The sequence below is a fragment of the Pogoniulus pusillus genome, chromosome 27 (assembly GCF_015220805.1).
Source record: "Pogoniulus pusillus isolate bPogPus1 chromosome 27, bPogPus1.pri, whole genome shotgun sequence".
NCBI classification, from domain to species: domain Eukaryota; kingdom Metazoa; phylum Chordata; class Aves; order Piciformes; family Lybiidae; genus Pogoniulus; species Pogoniulus pusillus.
The window spans coordinates 948,906-964,950 of NC_087290.1; positions in this window are offsets into that span (position 1 = coordinate 948,906).

Consider the following 16,045-nt stretch of genomic DNA (forward strand, 5'->3'; position numbering starts at 1 on the left):
TAGCTCATCTTTGGCCAGTTGTCAACCAGCACCTCCAGGGCCTTTCCCACCAGGCAGTTTCCAGCCACTCTGTGCCCAGCCTGGAGCATTCCTGGGGTTAGTGTGACCAAAGTGCTGCAGACAGCACTGGGCCTTGTTGAACTTCATCCTGTTGGCCTTGGCCCATGGATCCAGCCTGGCCAGGTCCCTCTGTAGAGTCTTCCTGCCCCTCTGCAGGTCAACACACTCACCCAACTTAGTGTCATCTGCAGACTGACTGAGGGTTGCACAATGCCCTCACTCAGATCACTGATAAAGGTATTAAAGAGAGCTGGCCCCAGTGCTGAGCCCTGGGGAGCACCACTGGTGACTGGCCACTAACTGGAGACAACTCCATTCACCAGCACCCTGGGGCACCAGCACTCTGTCAAGAGTTTCTTCCTCACCTCCAGCCTCACTCTCCCAACTCCCAGCTCAAAGCCATTGTCCTTCATCCTGTCACTCCCAGCCCTTGTCCAAAGTCCCTCCCAGCTCTCCGGGAGCCCCTTCAGGCACCGTCAGGCTGCTCTGGGGTCTGCCTGGAGCCCCTTCAGGCACCGTCAGGCTGCTCTGGGGTCTGCCTGGCGCCTCCTGCCCTGCAGTGAAGTGTGTCTGTCGCTCCGCAGCTCCCTGCTGTCCTTCTCCCCGTTGTGCTGGCAGGTTTCTGCGGTAAGGAGGTGTTGGAGTTTCTCTTTCAGCAGCAAATCCCTTCGCAGGGTCCCGCCGGCTGGTTGGTGCGGTTGGGGTTTCGCCGCTGTTGGAGCGGCAGATGAGCGCTGCCGCAGGGCTCCGCAGGGAGCTGTGCACCAACTGCTCAGGCGCGGAGCAGAGCCGACCCCAGCTGCGGCTTCGGTGTGCCCTGCCGAGAAGGAGCCACTGGATGGAGCTGCGAGCCCGTGAGACAGCTCCCCTCGCCGCCTCCTGCGGCAGCCCAGCGGCGGCGGCTGGTGCCGAAAGAGCCGCGGGGCTGCCCGGAGGAGGGGGTTGGTGCCCGGGGAGGAGGTCTCAGACTCTGCCCTCAGCCTGGGGCGTTCGGAGGCTTCGACTTCCCTTGGCTGGGTTTGCAGTCCTTGTTTCATCTCGAGCAAGGAGGCTGCAGAAACTCTTTCCCCCCTTCAGAACTCGTTGAAGAAGGATGGAAGTTTGCGTTCTACTTTTCAGACCAGCTCTGGGCAGACCTGTGCCAGCGCAGGAGCTGCTGCGTCCAGCCGCTGCGGAGCCCTCGCTCCATCCCCGCGGGGTGGCGGCGCTGACAGTGCCGCAAGGGACCCTCACAGTATCACAGTATCATCAGGGTTGGAAGAGACCTCACAGATCATCAAGTCCAACCCTTCACCACAGAGCTCAAGGCCAGACCATGGCACCAAGTGCCACGTCCAGTCCTGCCTTGAACAGCTCCAGGGTCGGCGACTCCACCACCTCCCCGGGCAGCCCATTCCAGTGTCCAATGACTCTCTCAGGGAAGAACTTTCTCCTCACCTCCAGCCTAAATCTCCCCTGGCACAGCCTGAGGCTGTGTCCTCTCGTTCTGGCGCTGGCCACCTGAGAGAAGAGAGCAACCTCCTCCTGGCCACAACCTCCCCTCGCCAAAGCGCTGCCCCCTCCCTGCCGTCCACGCTTTGCCAGCAGCCAGAAGCCTCGCTGGGAACCTCCTCACGCTTTATGTCCTCTCCTGCTCATCACCACCTATCGCTCTGATGCTTGAACTGGAACAGAGAAGCTTTCACCTCAACGGGAGGAGAGACTTCTTTCCAGAGAGGGTGCCAGAGCCCTGGAGCAGGCTGCTCAGAGAGGTTGTGCAGTCTCCTTCTCTGGAGCCTTTGAAAACCCTCCGGGCTGCACTCCTGTGCCAGCTCGCCTAGGGGATCCTGTTTCGGCAGGGGGCTTGGACTCGATGCTCTCTGGAGGTCCCTTCCAAGCCGTAAAGCTGGTTCTGTGGGTCGGAAGCCCAGCAGGGTGTCGAGGCAGTGCAGTGCCACAAGAGCCTCCTTAGCTGGCTGGCTCGGTTCCTCCTTTCACACCTCCCCACCGCCTCCCAAGCTTGGACAGCAGCACGCAGAGGATTCCCTCTCCCTGCTCATGGTAGAAGTGTGTGTGTGTGGAAGTTGGAGAGCAAAGGCTCTGTGCTGCTCTCCAAGAGGATGAGTAAGCTTCCCTTGGCTGCCCTGCACTTTGGCTCCTCTGAGCTAGGGCTGCTGCAGACTTCCTCTTAGAGCCTTGATGTTATCAGATTGTAACTTGTTTTCTCCTGGCAGTGCTTTCCTTCTTCCTACTGCACGGGGTTGTCATGGGCTTTGCTTTTCAGGGTCTCAGCCCTGTTATGTAATAGCAACAGCAAAGGAAAAAAAAAAGAGGAAAAAGAGGAAAAAAAGGGAAAAGAACTCTACACACACAAAGGGGGAAAAAAGAGTAAAGAAAACCATTTCAGACCTGTTTCTGCTTCTGGAGAGCAGCCTTTGTGCACAATTACTCATCCAGGAGATTCAGCAGGTATAACTGCTTCCCCCAGGGGCTCCATTATATAATTGGATTTCAGCCATACAAATTAAATCCTATCTTACCCCTTAGTTAAGCCAGGCAGTAAGTATTTAATGCTAATATCCCTGACAACTATTGCAGGCAGGAGCAGAGCTGAGGCACAGAGGAGACAGGCACACCAGAGGGGCAGGAGGATGAGGAGGAGGAGCGCACTGGCAGAAAGGCACCTGCTGTGTTTGAGGCATGGTCAAACACCCCTGGCATGAGCTCTGGTGTCTGCTGGAGCTGGCATGGGAGCCGCAGCCCGGTCCTCGGCGATGTTCTCCTGTGCATGCTCAGTCTTCACACCATGCCCCCACGCTTCAGAATGCCACAGGCCTGACCCCTCTGGAGTGCCCCAGGGAGCCTCTGCTCTCGTGCAACGTCTGAAGGAAGCAAGTTTAGTTTAGACAAGCAGAGAGTCCCAAAGGCAGCTACTCCTCTGCAGGTTCTGCTGCCTTCTGTCTTCTCCCCAGACAAAGGCCCCTGGGCAGAGAGCATCTCTCCTGCTGCCTGCTGCATCACTCACAGGGTTAGTGCCTAGTAACGGAGGAAAACAGATTGCTGGTGGGAGTTGACCCAGTCAGTCTGGCCCCTAATTGGGCCACAATCAGATAGGGGCAGTGGTCAGCACAGGGTGCTGGGAGCAGCTGGCAGCATGCCAGGCACAGGCCTCCTGCAGCCAGCACAAAGGCATTTCCCAGCTCCAGTTCCTCAGCCTCACCTCCGCGTCCCCACGCGGGCTGGAGCCACTCACTCACCTGGAGGAAAGCCCAGCACAGGATCCCGGGATCCCAGCATGTCAGGGGCTGGAATGGACCCAAGGAAATCATCCAGTCCAATCCCCTGCCAGAGCAGGACCACACAATCCAGCTCAGGGCACACAGGAACACATCCAGACAGGCCTGGAAAGGCTCCAGAGAAGGAGACTCCACAACCTCTCTGGGCAGCCTGTGCCAGGGCTCTGGGACACTTCCAGGCAAGAAGTTGCCCTTGTGTTGAGCTGGAACCTCCTGTGCTGCAGCTTCCATCCACTGCTGCTTGTCCTATCCCAGGGAGCAGTGAGCAGAGCCTGTCCCCCTCTCCTGACCCCCAGCCCTCAGAGAGTTATAAACATTGATTCCATCCCCTCTCAGTCTCCTCCCCTCCAGACTCAGCAGCCCCAGGTCCCTCAGCCTCTCCTCATCAGCCATGCCCTCCAGTCCCCTCATCATCCTCACAGCCCTCCACTGGACCCTCTCCAGCAGATCCCTGTCCCTCTTCAACTGGGGAGCCCAAGACTGGAGGTGGCACTCAAGATGGGGTCTCAGCAGAGCATGCCTCTGTGCTCCTGAGTTTGCTTCCAGCCTGGCTGGCAGAGCTTCTGTGTCACCCTGCAAGTGCTTCAACAGGGAGTGGAGAAAGGATCCAAGGCAAAGACATCCATCATCCTTTGGTACAAACACAGCCACAGGCTGAGAGAGTTGGGCTTTGTTCAGCCTACAGAAGAGAAGGCTCCAGGGAGACCTAAGAGCAACCTTCTAGTCCCTGAAAGAGGTCAGCAAGAAAGCCAGGAAGGGACTTTCACAAGGGCTTGATAGGATGAGAGGGAATGGATTTAAGCTTCAGGAGGGGAGATTAGGAAGGAAATAGTCCCAGTGATGGTGGTGAGACACTAGGACAGGCTGCCCAGGGAGGTGGTGGATGTCTCCCTCCCTGGAGGTGTTCAAGACCAGGCTGGATGAACAACCTGTGCTGGTGGATGTGTCCCTGCCCATGGCCAGGGGTTGGGACTGGCTGAGCTTTAAGGTCCCTTCCAACCCAACCCATTCTGTGACTCTGCAACAGACTCATGACCTTGTCCCTTCCAGAGCCCTGCCTGTGAGATGAGTCATGAGCCCAGGTGTAATTTTGGGGTGAGGGATACCCACCAGAGGATCTGGCTGCTGCATCTTTCACCTCCAGAGTCTCCAGCCACACATTGGGCTGCACAGGGCTGCTGGCAGCTCTGGGCTGCTCCTTTCCCCAAGCCTGAGATGCTGAGCTAAAGCAGGTGAAAGGAGAGGCAGCACATTTCTGTCCCAGAGGCAGCTTGTGGTGTGGAGATAGAATCATAGAGCCAGAGAATGGCTCAGGTTGGAAGAGACCTCAGAGCTCAGCCACTTCCAACCCCCTGCCACAGGCAGGGACACATCCCACTAGAACAGGTCACTCAAGGACTCATCCAGCCTGTCCTTGAACACTTCAAGGGAGGTTATGGAGCACAGAATCACCCAATGTGATCCTTGACCTTCAATCAGATTGGGTGATTCTGTGCCCCATAACCTCCCTGGGCAACCTGTGCCAGTGTCTCACCACCCTCACTGCAAACAACTTCTTCCTAACATCCACTTTCAATCTCCCCTCTGCTACTTCAAACCCATTCCTCCTCCTCCTCTCATTCCCATACCTTGTCAGTAGTCCCTCCCCAGCCTTCCTGTTGCCCCTTTCAGATCCTGCAAGGCCACTCCAAGGTCTTCTTGAAGCCCTCTCCTCTCCAGGCTGCAGAGCCCCAACTCTCTCAGCCTGTGCTCAGAGCAGAGCTGCTGCAGCCCTCTCAGCATCTTGGTGGCCTCCTCTGGCCTGGTTCCAGCACTTCCATGTCCTACTTGTGTTGGGGGCTCCAGAGCTGCACCCAGGACTGCAGGTGGGGTGTGAGGAGAGCAGAGCCAAGGGGCAGAATCCCCTCCCTTGCCCTGTGCCCACACTGCTCTGGCTGCAGCCCAGCACTGGGTTGTGTCTGGGCTGCACTCACACTGCAGGCTCCTCTTGAGCTTTGCATCAGCTCAGACCCCCAGGGCCTGTTCCTCAGGGCTGCTCTCAGCCATTCCCCACCCAGCCTGGAGCTGTGCTTGGGGTTGCACCCCCCCAGGTGCAGGAGCTGACACTTGGCCTTGTTGAATGCCATGAGGTTGGCCTGGGCACAGCTCTGCAGCCTGTCCAGGTCCCTCTGGATGGATCCCTGCCCTCCAGCAAGTCGACTGTGCCACACAGCTTGGTGCCACCTGCACACTTGAGATAGTTCAAGTGCAGACACAGCCTCAGCTTTCCAAGGGGGAGGAAGATGGATACCACACTTCTTCTGTCTGCCACAGGAAGTTTAAATTGATTTTTCTCCCATTTCAGCAATTAATTCCCATTAATCAACTTACAGTACAATGCTGCACTATAATTCACAAGTTTTATGCATTATAGGAATAAAATTGCACATATATTTTTATGTGCTTTTCATTTAATTGAATTCCAAAGAGATTTATCTGCTGGATTATTAATAAATCTTAATATGGCCTATAACACTCAATTGATATTTAATTAACCTGCAATAACTGCCTTGTAAAATGTAAATTAAATGCTTTATTTTTCCAGGCATATAACCTTAAATCAAATTCTTCATTTCACCAGCAAAGCAAAAAGAAACAGGGGGAAAAATCATTACAGGCAATGAAACCTTAGAATCAAAGAATCATTGAGTTCAACCATAGACCTAACAGCTCCATGGCCACCAAACCATGTCCTCCAGTGCCTTCACCACAGGCTTCTGGAACACATCCAGGGATGCTCCAGATGTTCCCAGTCCTGTTCAATAACAGAAGCAGAAGCATTAGTTACACAAAGTCCTATTCAATATCTTTATTGATGATCTGGAGCAGGGGATTGAGTCCAGCAGCAGTGAGTTTGCAGATGATACCAAGCTAGGAGCAGCTGTGGAGCTGTTGGAGGGTAGCAGAGCCCTGCAGAGGGACCTGGCCAGGCTGCATGGGTGGGCAGAGGCTAATGGGATGAGATTGAACAAGGCCAAGTGCAGGGTTCTACACTTTGGCCACAACAACTCCAAGCAGCACTACAGGCTGGGGCCAGAGTGGCTGAGAGCAGCCAGGCAGAGAGGGAGCTGGGGGTGGTGGGAGAGAGGAGCTGCAGAGGAGGCAGCAGTGCCCAGGTGGGCAGCAGAGCCAATGGCATCCTGGGCTGGCTCAGGAGCAGTGTGGGCAGCAGGACAAGGGAGGTTCTTGTGCCCCTGTGCTCAGCACTGCTCAGGCCACCCCTGGAGTGCTGTGTCCAGTTCTGGGCTCCTCCATTGCAGAGAGCTGTTGAGGTGCTGGAAGGTGTTTGGAGAAGGGCAGCAAGGCTGGGGAGGGGCCTGGAGCACAGCCCTGTGAGGAGAGGCTGAGGGAGCTGGGGGGGTGCAGCCTGCAGCAGAGGAGGCTCAGGGCAGAGCTCATTGCTGCCTGCAGCTGCCTGCAGGGAGGCTGTAGCCAGGTGGGGTTGGGCTCTGCTGCCAGGCAGCCAGCAGCAGAAGAAGGGGACACAGCCTGGAGCTGTGCCAGGGCAGGTCTAACTGGATGTTGTTAGGAAGTTGTTGTCAGAGAGAGTGATTGGCATTGGAATGGGCTGCCCAGGGAGGTGGTGGAGTCTGTGTGGCTGGAGGTGTTGCAGCCAAGCCTGGCTGGGGCACTTAGTGCCATGGTCTGGTTGGCTGGGCAGGGCTGGGTGCTAGGTTGGGCTGGCTGAGCTTGGAGCTCTCTGCCAGCCTGCTTGATTCTGTGATTCTGTGGGGACTCCACCACCTCCCTGGGCAGCCTGTGTCAATCCCTGACCATTCCTTCAACCTAACCCTCCCCTGGCACAATTTCAGGCCGTTTCCTCTCCTTCTATCACCTGATCCTAGGGAGTGACCAACCCCACCTCACTGCAACTTCCTTCCCAGGAGTTGTAGTTAGACCTGAAAGTATTTGATATTTAAAGAGGTTCAAACTGGAAACTGGACCCATGCTTTGTAGTCAGCTCTGCTCCCCAGGAAGCACTTTTGCACTGTCTCCTCACCCTTAAAGATCACAGCAGTCTGAGTCTCAGAATCTCAGGAGGCTCAGAGAGCACTGAGAAGCACCCAGCTCTAGTGCCAGGGTTGCAAATCCCTGTAGGTATTTGGCATTGTCCTTAAAGTCTTGTCTCCCAGAGTCAAATTATGGGATGGGAATGTCAATATCTGCTTTAAAACATGAGGGGGGGGAGGGGAAGGAGCCTGCTAAAGCCTTTTGTCAGGGGAAGAAGTCTGCAAACCTGCATGGCAAAGACATGAGAACTGAGAGGCACATCCGTACGAGTGGAGCCTCACCTGGAAATGCAGCCAGACTTCTTCAGAGGCTTCAGAGATTTGGGGGGAAAAAAAAACCCCAAACCAAACCAAACCTGGGAGGTGGCAGCAAATGATCCAAACAGCTTTCACAAGACCAGAGGAGAGCAGGCCAAATCCTATCTGAAGGTCAAACTGTTCTCCCCCCAGCTGCCCCCAGCACTTTCCTCAGCCCTACATGGAACACTGCCCAGTGCCACAGCAGCTCCCCAGGCTCTCCAAAGCAGGGGGCTTGGCTGATTTGCACCCTGGCAGGGAACCTTCAGGAGAGTTGTGGCTGCCTAAAAATGATAAGCCCATAAAGTTTTACTGCCCTGGCATCTCAGCTTAGTATATCTTCCTCTTGGTGAGGATGGAGGGGGCAATCTGTCTGAGGGTGTTTTATGGAGCAGGGTATTCCCACCACAGGACAGTCCCCCTCGCTGGCTGCAATCTGTCTGCATTAGATCACTTCCAGACGCATAAAGGGGAATCAGCAGCTAAATGTAGCATGGATTTTAAAGGTGGCACAGCATGGAAGAATGAAAATGAAGAGAATGGGCTCTGACTGGCAATGAATGGAGGGGAATAAATCCAGAGGCTCTCTGATGGAGCCTGTCCTCCTGCACTGCTCAGCCTCCTCACTTCAGGGAATCAGAAGAGTTTGGGCTGGAGGGGACCTTAAAGCTCATCCAGCTCCAAACCCCTGCCACAGGGAGCAAATAAACTTGGGGGAAACTAATGCAACCTTCTCACAGGGAATTTGGGAATCACAGAATGGGTTGGACCTTAAAGATTCCAACCCCCTGCCATGGGCAGGGACACCTCCCAGCAGCACAGCTTGCTCAAGGTCTCATCCAGCCTGGCCCTCAACACCTCCAGGGAAGGGCATTCACAGCCTTCCTGGGCAGCCTGTGCCAGTGTCTCACCGCCCTCACTGGAAAGAATTTCTTCCTCCTCTGCAGTCTCATCTCCCCTCTCCCAGCTCAAAGCCACTGTCCCTCCTCCTGGCACTCTGGCACTACAAAGTCCTGCCAAAAGTCCTCCCAGTAAACCATCCTGAGCAGGAAAAAAGGCTGAGGGTAGGGCCAAGCCCCAAAATACAGCTGTGAGCTGCAGCCCAAACAGAAAGGAGCAATCTTTTGGCCAGGGCTCCTGCTAAAACTGGGCAGCAGTGAGCAAAGCCCTGCTTTGGCCAGTCAGGGGCTGTGGTGCTCCTTGCCTCATCCAGCCTGCCCTTGAACTCCTGCAGGGAGGGGACACCCACAGCACCCCTGGGAAACCTGTGCCAAGGTCTTCCTGCCCTCACTCTGAAGAATCCTCATCTCCAGTTTCAGTCTGCCCTCCTCCAGCTCCTACCCACCCTCTTGCCCAACCACAGCACTGAGCCCTGTTCTGCTCAAACCAGTGCAGAGATCCTGCCCAGGAGCCGAGGGGGCTGAGGGACTCCTTGCAGACACTGCATGGCAGGTAGGAGCTGCTGTGTCCTTGTATAGGGTTAACACTCCTGGGGGAGTGACCCTGAACCTGACCCTAGGGGTCTCGGCCCCTCCTCAGGGGTGGGCCACACTCCAGGTGATGGTTAGCCCACTCCCCCCACTTCCTGTGGTATAAAAGACAGGAGTTCTCCTGTCTCTTCCTCTTTTCGCCCTCTTGCTCACTACCTGCGTTCATGACCGCACACACACACTGATACTGTATACCAGCCACGAGGCAGAGACACCATCACACTACTCGGGTTGTATCCATCCCTGTTTTGTATTTTGCTGTTTTCCCTTCCTTATCCTTTGTAAACTCCCCTACCTCCAATCCCTTTTTTCTAAGTTATTGTTAAACTTTTCCTTTTTAACTTCCAAATCGAGTGAGATTGATTTATTGGGGTGTCCCTACCTTTTATCTCTCTCCCTGTCTTTTGGGGAAAGGAGGGGGAGGAGGGGAGGACACTCTATAAACTCTATAAATTCTATAAATTGTCATTGGGTCTACCAAATTTATAAGAGTCTCTGGGAACTTGCATTTGAACCCAAGACAATTTATTTGGCGCCCAACGTGGGGCTCGATAGAAAGAATTCTTTCAGAGAAGATTTGGAAGTTAAAAAATGGATATTCTGAAAGTCTTAATCATTAACGCATTTGCATGGCTGTTGTGGGGCTGGCTGTTAAAGTTTATAAGTTACCATGTCTTCTGGATTGTCATTGATATGCTCTGGGAATATTCTAAGCATTTGCCTGCCCGAGTCTATGCCTATTTCCTGAATTCTGTTAGTAATATCACTGTGTTTAGAAATGTTTCTGGAACATGGAATCAATCTGAGTATATGCATTGGAGCACAGAAGCTCCAGATATTTTGGGGGAAAAATGGTACTGGATAGCTGTTATTTCACTGTGTGTAAATTTGGGTTTGGGAATTAATAAGATAGCGGTGAACTGGGACACGTGGAAATATCGAGTGGGCGCCGCCATTAGGGTGCTTAGGGGGAGGGGTAGTCCTCACTGCCCGAGCTGCAGTTGCGGGGGTTGGGCGACAGGTCAGGCCGTTCCGGCCGCCCCGAGCGCAGGCACCGCCCCTAGCGCGGCTCCACCCCGAACTCCGCCTCCGGTCCCGCCCAGGGCAGCCCCCCGGACCCTGCCCCCTCAGCCCAGCCCCCTTCACCTAGCGCCAATTACGACGCGGCCAGCAAGATCAAATCAAAACCCTCCCGCAGATACCGATCCAGGGCAAGGGACCTCTTCGGGAACCAGCACCCCCCAGCAACAGCAACCAGCTGGAAATGGACCTGATAATGGAGTGATCCTTATCAGCTCCACGCCCAGAAAGGAAATCAGGCACATAAGGCAGGAGTATGCAAGGGCAAACGGACAGTCCCTTTTAGCCTGGCTTTTGAAATGCTGGGATGCAGGAGCAGAAACAGTGGACCTAGATCACAGGGAGGCGAAGCAGCTGGGATCCTTGTCGAGGGATGGAGGTGTGGATAAGGAACTGGGAAGGCTCGATGGTACCCACTCACTTTGGGCCAGGCTTCTGATAGCTGTGAGGTACAGGTACCCGACTAAGGATGACATGATTTTCCATCCCCTTAGATGGACAGATATGGAACAGGGTATCTCATACCTGAGGCAAATGGCGGTTCAAGAGATAATTTATGGAGCCGACCAGAGGCCCTCGGACCCTGATGATGTCCGCATGAAGCCAGCCCTCTTAAAGAAACTGACTCAGTGTGCCCCTTCCACATATGCCCCCACATTGGGAGCACTGCTGCTGGGCAGAGACCCCAACAACCTTCCCACAATCAGGGAGTTTGTGAATGACCTAAGACAGTTTGAAGACAGTTTGTCGAGGAAAACCTTAATTGCCACTGTAGAGACCCTCACCCAAGAAATGAACGAGCTGAAAGCCTCTTTCTCTGAAATGCAGAAGGCAGAGGATGACTGCTCTTCACCTTCAGAATGGGTGCAAGTCTCAGCTGTAAGGAACACACGCCGCCGTGCTCCTCCTCCTCCTCCCCGCAGGAGACCAGCCCAGAGCAGACAGGGTACACACAGGGGGTCACTCTGGAGAACACTGTGTGACCATGGGGAAAACATGGATAGATGGCATGGCCAGCCCACCTCAGCTCTATGGGCCAGGGTAAGGGAACTGCAGGGGACAAACACAGGGAATAACTCCTCCAGAAGAGGGGTTGCCCCAGTGTCCCGCAGGCAGCGCTCTCGCTCAAGGGGTGGTGAAGCTAGTAACTCAGGTCCATGTGCCTCATGCAGTCACACTGCTCAGAATTAGAGGTGCCCTGTCTCCAGCCAGGCGGAGGCCAGGGATAACAGAGTATATTGGGACGTGTTTGTGAAATGGCCTGGCACTTCTGAAGCCGAGAAGTACAGAGCGTTGGTAGACACCGGTGCCCAATGCACTCTGATCCCCTCCAGCCACAGGGGGACAGATACTGTTACAATTGCAGGAGTCACAGGGGGGTCTCGGGAGTTGACTGTGCTGCAGGCTGAGATAAGCCTCACCGGGAATGTGTGGGAGAAGCACTCCATAGTAACTGGCCCTGATGCACCTTGCATCCTGGGGATTGACTTTCTCCGGGAAGGGTACTTTAAAGATCCGAAGGGGAACAAGTGGGCATTTGGCATAGCAGCTGTAGAGACTGCAGACAAAGAGCAGCTGTCTATCATGCCTGGCTTGTCAGATGACCCTTCCGTGGTTGGTACCCACAAGGTGGAAGATGTCAAGTTACCTATTGCTTCTCGTGTAGTTCATCGCAGGCAATACCGCACCAACAGAGACTCCCTGCTACCCATACAGCAGCTGATTCGCCGCCTGGAGCAGCAGCTTGTCATCAGCAAGAGCCACTCGCCCTTCAACAGCCCGATATGGCCAGTGCGAAAGGAGACAGGGGAGTGGAGACTCACGGTGGATTTCCGAGGCCTGAACGAAGTGACTCCTCCAATCAGCGCAGCCGTGCCTGACATGTTGGAGCTGCAGTATGAACTGGAAACAAAGGAGGCCAAATGGTATGCCACAATTGACATTGCTAATGCTTTCTTCTCCATCCCCATTGCAGAAGAATGTAGGCCGCAGTTTGCCTTCACCTGGAGAGGAGTCCAGTACCACTGGAACAGACTGCCTCAAGGGTGGAAGCACAGCCCTACAATCTGCCACAGCATCATCCAGACTGCACTGGAGAAGGGTGGAGCTCCGGAACATCTGCAGTACATCGATGACATCATTGTATGGGGTGAGACAACAGAGGAGGTCTTCCAGAAGGGTGAGAAGATCATTAATATCCTGTTGGATGCAGGTTTTGCCATTAAGAGAAGCAAAGTGAAAGGGCCTGCCAGAGAGATCCAGTTCCTGGGAGTTCGATGGCAGGATGGCCGACGCCACATCCCTATGGATGTGGTGAATAAAGTGGCCACTATGGTGGAACCCACTAACCGGAAGGAGACACAATCCTTCCTGGGGTTTGTGGGCTTTTGGAAGATGCACATTCCCGGGTACAGTCAAATTGTGAAACCCCTCTTTGACGTTACAAGAAAGAGGAATAACTTTGAGTGGGGACCTGAGCAGCAGGTGGCATTTGACCAGATCAAACAAGAGGTGGTCCATGCCATGGCCTTGGGACCAGTTCGAACCGGCCCAGAGATTAAGAACATTCTGTACACAGCAGCCGGTGAGAATGGTCCTAGCTGGAGCCTATGGCAGAAAGCTCCTGATGAGACAAGAGGCCGCCCACTCGGGTTCTGGAGCAAGGCGTACAAAGGCTCAGAGACCAAGTATACCCCCACAGAGAAAGAAATCCTAGCTGCCTATGAGGGAGTCAGAGCTGCCTCTGAGGTGATTGGGACGGAGTCACCACTCCTTTTAGCTCCAAGGCTTCCAGTCCTGACTTGGATGTTTAAAGGGAAGGGTTCGACTCCGCACCATGCCACAGATGCCACTTGGAGTAAGTGGATGGCTCTGATAACTCAGAGGGCTAGGATGGGGACTCTCGAGCGTCCAGGCATTGTAGAGGTCATCACCAACTGGCCAGAGGGCACTGACTTTGGAAAACCAGCAGAAGAGAAGGCAGTGACCCGTGCCGAGGAAGCCCCCCCATACAGTGACCTCCCTGAGGAGGAAAAGGCATATGCTCTCTTCACAGATGGATCCTGCCGCCTGGTAGGCAGCAAGCGAAGATGGAAGGCTGCCGTCTGGAACCCCACACGCAGGGTTGCAGAGGCAAGAGATGGAGAAGGCGAATCCAGCCAGTATGCTGAGGTGAAAGCCATCCAGCTGGCCCTGGACATTGCAGAACGAGAGCAGTGGCCAATGCTATACATCTACACCGACTCATGGATGGTAGCAAATGCCTTATGGGGGTGGCTGAAGGAGTGGAAGAGAAATGATTGGCAGAGAAAAGGGAAGCCTATTTGGGCTGCTGATCTCTGGCAAGACATTTCTGCACGCCTGGACAAACTGCCAGTTAAAATCCGACACATCAGTGCTCACATCCCAAAGAGCAGAGCCACTGAAGAGCAGCAGCATAACCACCAAGCTGACCAGGCTGCCCACATCTGCCAGATTGACCTGGACTGGAAACACAAAGGTGAACTGTTCTTAGCTCGGTGGGCACATGACTCTTCTGGTCACCAAGGAAGAGATGCCACATACCAATGGGCCCGAGACAGATCCGTGGACATATCCATGGAGGCCATAACTCAGGTTATCCATGAATGTGACATCTGTGCCACCATAAAGCAAGCCAAGCGCATGAAGCCTTTGTGGTACGGGGGAAGGTGGTCAAAGTACAGGTATGGGGAGGCCTGGCAGATTGATTACATCACTCTGCCTCGGTCTCGTAGTGGCAAGCAGTATGTGTTAACCATGGTGGAGGGAAGCACGGGGTGGCTGGAAACCTACCCAGTACCTCATGCTACTGCCCGTAACACCATTCTGGGTCTGCAGAGCCACATCCTGTGGAGACACGGTACCCCAGAGAGAATTGAGTCAGACAATGGGACCCATTTCAAGAACCACCTTGTAAGCAACTGGGCAAAAGAGCATGGGATAGAATGGGTTTATCACATCCCATACTACCCACAGGCTGCAGGAAAGATTGAGCGACACAATGGCCTGCTGAAAACCACCCTGAAGGCTATGGGAGGTGGAACTCTCAGAAACTGGGAGAAGCACCTTGCAGAAGCCACTTGGCTGGTGAACAGCAGGGGATCAGTTAACAGAGCTGGTCCTGCTCAGTCTGCCCTACTGCCCATAGTTGAGGGAGATGGAGTTCCTGTAGTCTGTGAAAGGAATCTACTGGGAAAGACCGTGTGGGTTGCTCCTGCCTCTGGTGGGGGAAAACCTATCAAAGGGGTGGTATCTGCAGAGGGTCCTGGTCACACATACTGGGTGATGATGGAAACTGGTGTTATCGAGTGTGTCCCTCAGAGAAATCTCTCTTTAGCTGAAAAGGTTTTGAAATCTCAGAGTTGATTCCATGTGTTCCAGATACTTTCAGGTTATCTTGTATAATAGTTGTATAATAGTTGTATCATAGTTGTGCAATACTTGTACCATAGTTGTGCAATACTTGTATCATAGTTCATAAGGGGTTACAAGTTGTTTTTGTAGTTATACCCTCACCACTACACGGCGTCCAACAGAACCTACATGACAGCAGCAGCTATCCAGAGTCCTACAACATCGCATCACACCACGGCGTCCAACCAGAACCCTGCATCTGATTCGTCACTGATGCCCTGCAGTGAGAGACTGTTCCTGATTTCCCTCCAGAGGATGTCTACAGCCAGCTCATCTACACCTGTTCCCCTGATGCCAGACACCAAGAGAGACTGTTCCTGATGTTTTTTCTTCACAGAGGAAAAAGACTTTCCTGAGTTCCAACAAGAACTGTTCCTGATTCACTGACTTTTCTTCCGTTCCTGCCCTGCTCACATCTCAGCAACCTGCACCGGACCAGAGGAGCACATCGCCTTGAGATACAGCCGGGGACTGAGAAGGACTAAAAAGAACTCTTAACCCAAGGACACTTTTCCCATCTTTGGAGAAGAAGACTGTTCTTAGGAAGGTGGAAGTGGTCTAACCAAGGGGTGGAATGTATATGGTTAACACTCCTGGGGGAGTGACCCTGAACCTGACCCTAGGGGTCTCGGCCCCTCCTCAGGGGTGGGCCACACTCCAGGTGATGGTTAGCCCACTCCCCCCACTTCCTGTGGTATAAAAGACAGGAGTTCTCCTGTCTCTTCCTCTTTTCGCCCTCTTGCTCACTACCTGCGTTCATGACCGCACACACACACTGATACTGTATACCAGCCACGAGGCAGAGACACCATCACACTACTCGGGTTGTATCCATCCCTGTTTTGTATTTTGCTGTTTTCCCTTCCTTATCCTTTGTAAACTCCCCTACCTCCAATCCCTTTTTTCTAAGTTATTGTTAAACTTTTCCTTTTTAACTTCCAAATCGAGTGAGATTGATTTATTGGGGTGTCCCTACCTTTTATCTCTCTCCCTGTCTTTTGGGGAAAGGAGGGGGAGGAGGGGAGGACACTCTATAAACTCTATAAATTCTATAAATTGTCATTGGGTCTACCAAATTTATAAGAGTCTCTGGGAACTTGCATTTGAACCCAAGACAGTCCTGAAGGCCTTGGTGAGTTGCAGGGCTGCCAATGAGCCAGGACTGTGCCACTCTGCCAACAGCTTTGCTGCTTCAGAAGTGCAGTACCCAGAGCAGGGAGTCAGCAGAGGCAAGTGACCTCATGCTCAGAGCAGCTGACTGGGGTCCAATCCCCAGCTCCAGCATGGGCTCCCTGGGCAATTCAGAGCAGGTTTCTTTCCCTCTCCCTGTGTTTGTAGCTCTGGCACTTGATCAGAATCA